The sequence below is a fragment of the Grammomys surdaster genome, unplaced genomic scaffold (genome assembly GCF_004785775.1).
Source record: "Grammomys surdaster isolate TR1022 unplaced genomic scaffold, NIH_TR_1.0 64, whole genome shotgun sequence".
Lineage (NCBI taxonomy): Eukaryota > Metazoa > Chordata > Mammalia > Rodentia > Muridae > Grammomys > Grammomys surdaster.
Window position 1 is genome coordinate 16126290 of NW_021604566.1, and position 2713 is coordinate 16129002.

The window sequence follows — 2713 nt, forward strand, 5'->3', positions numbered from 1 at the left end:
GAGAGGCAGAGAGAGGCAGAGAGAGGGAGAGGCAGAGAGAGGCAGAGAGAAGCAGAGAGAGGCAGAGAGAGGCAGAGAGAGGCAGAGAGGCAGAGGCAGAGAGAGGCAGAGAGGCAGAGAGAGGTAGAGGGAGGCAGAGAGGCAGAGAGGCAGAGGCAGAGAGAGGCAGAGAGACAGGGAGTTATTATTTTAATGTCATCAAGTTGCTTGAAAACAACAATTTATTAGTAGTGAATATTTTTCCATTGTTAGGTAGTGTTTTACAACATGTGATTGAGAGCAGGTTTGGGTTAATTACAGTAACCTTGACTTATAAGTTATTTGACCGTCACCTGCCTTCTTTGAATGTTTCTCTTCTGTAAGCGGAGATCTTGTCTGTCTATCATACAGGGATGCTATAGACTTAGGATGACACAAATAAGGCACTCACACCTTCTTCAGGAGCAGTCTTCCTTGATACAATTCTTTAGTGTTTCTTGGAGGAAATACCCTGACTCATTTAGTCAGGTATAAACCTATAGCTTACTTTCACTATTAGCAACATAAACAATAGTGACATTTCCCACACAGTTCTATTTATTATTTAGGATTAAACCTATTAGGATGATTACTGAAAACTTCTAACACATCAGAGAACTACCTATCAACATCTATTTACTGAATTAAATATTCTCACATTGCTTTAAATATATATTCAATTCTGGCCAACTCTGAATTTTTTAAAAAAGATCTATGCTAACTTTTAAGGCAAACCCTATCCCTGCTTAGCATATTTCTTTTTATACATCTCATAGTTTCTTCTTTGTTGTACTATAAGGCTCTTTAAAGTATGAGGATGGCATAAAAAGAAAAAAGGTGAAATAGATTTTAAAAAAGTTAAATCTCTCCCTTGTACTATCTATAATACAGTTCATGTGGATTAGAATGTTAATGGGACAAGTGTCTGTGTCACTTACAAGAGAGTATGAGCCAGCATAAACTGATCTTGGCAGGAAGAGAACTGTTTAAAGGCCCATCACAAGGGCACTGCTGGTACTGGGTTTTCCAAATGTGTGCTTCTGATACAGAGTGGTTCAATAGCCAAGCCAGGGAAAATGCTACAGAAACCAATACCATGATTGATTACCTCTACCTATCAGCAATCCAAGATCACCATACATTATACACTCTAAACAATGTAAACCCAGCAGATGTATCTGCAGAACATGGTCCAGTATACGCCCAAAGCATGCCCTTGAGTATTTTTACTGGTTGGGTGTTTGTGTGTGGCAGGGAGGGGTGGTGGTGAAGGGAGAGGGGACAGAGATTTGCTAAATATCCCAAACTAGGCTAGTAATCTTTATCTTTATCTTCCTTTCTCACCCTTCTGAGAGTTAGGAGCAGCTGCCACACCTGGTTTCTTAAAGCAGACACTTGACAGACTCCTATCTTCAGACATTCTGGAGCCACCACTTGTCCTCTGCAAAATGAAAATTCATTAGCACCAGAGGTTCAGAGAAGTACTACCATGGAAAAACAAGTCAAACTAATTGCATTCGTTACTTTTTGGTTGTTGTGATAAAACACTATTATTAAAAGGAACCATGGAAGAAAGAGTTTATTTTGGCTGGGGGAGGGTGTGTGTTTGTGTGTGTGTGTGTGTGTGTGTAACAAGGGGCAGCACCACTGTAAATGGACATCACAGTGGCAAGAGCAGGGAGCTATGTCTTCAGCCATTAACACACTGCAGAGAGAGCAAACTGGAAGGGTGTGGCTGGTAGCTATAAATTTTCAAAACCTGCCCCCAGTGGCTTACTTGCTCCAGCAAGGCTGCACCACCAACTGGGGACCTAGTGTTCCGTTATCTAAACCTACTGAGGACACGTCATTCAAACCACTACACTGATTTAGTCTGACTTGACTACAGAATCTTTCCTTCAGCTTGATGCTACTAACCTCCATATGATTCATGGTGTACACCCTAAAACATACTTGAGTAGGAAAGTGCAGTTCTCTGTGAAGGAAGCGCTGTTGTCCCTGTGTTGGAATTTTACTGATCGAGGCTCCATTTGAAGGACTTTCTGACATGCCCTATTGAAACTCAGTGCTGATGTAAATATACAAACTCCACATTAACTTGCTGCTTGCCAAAATACACTCCCCGACACAAGATTGCTTTGGATTTAATTTTTGGCATATCATTTTTTATATACTCACATGCTAAAAAGTATAAAATGATTTACATTAGTAACAAACAATCCTAAAATATATTTTGGATTCATACTAAAAAGTTTGAAGTACATTTTGTTATGATTTTAAGAATCACAAAATTAGAACAAGTTATACTGTTTAACTGTTTAAGGAACAGAGCTAATGGGAGAGAAGGAAAAAGGAAGGGAATGAGAGTGGAGACTAAGACTGAGAAAAAGGCAGGGTTATTATTAGAGTTAAGTTGTAACTGTTTTTTTTTTTTTGGCTTTTTCGAGACAGGGTTTCTCTGTGTAGCCCTAGCTGTCCTGGAACTCACTCTGTAGACCAGGCTAGCCTCGAACTCTTGAACTCAGAAATCCACCTGCCTCTGCCTCTCAAGTGCTGGGATTAAAGGCGTGCGCCACCACCGCCCAGCAAGTTGTAACTGTTAAGTGACCTCTTAAACCTTATTTTCTTTCTAACAAAAGTATACATCATTACTATGTAAAGGGAAAGAGAAAGAGAGAGAGAGAGGGAGGGAGGG

At 40.3% G+C, this 2713-nt stretch overlaps 1 long non-coding RNA gene across 1 annotated transcript in view; it reads right to left on the reverse strand.

The window, feature by feature from the left end:
* The window catches only part of LOC114622181, an 11960-nt gene that overhangs the window by 7639 nt on the left and 1608 nt on the right, over nt 1-2713 (reverse strand). The window contains exon 2 of the long non-coding RNA XR_003711557.1: nt 1393-1459. This is a non-coding gene — a long non-coding RNA (uncharacterized LOC114622181). The remainder of the gene's footprint in view (nt 1-1392; nt 1460-2713) is intronic.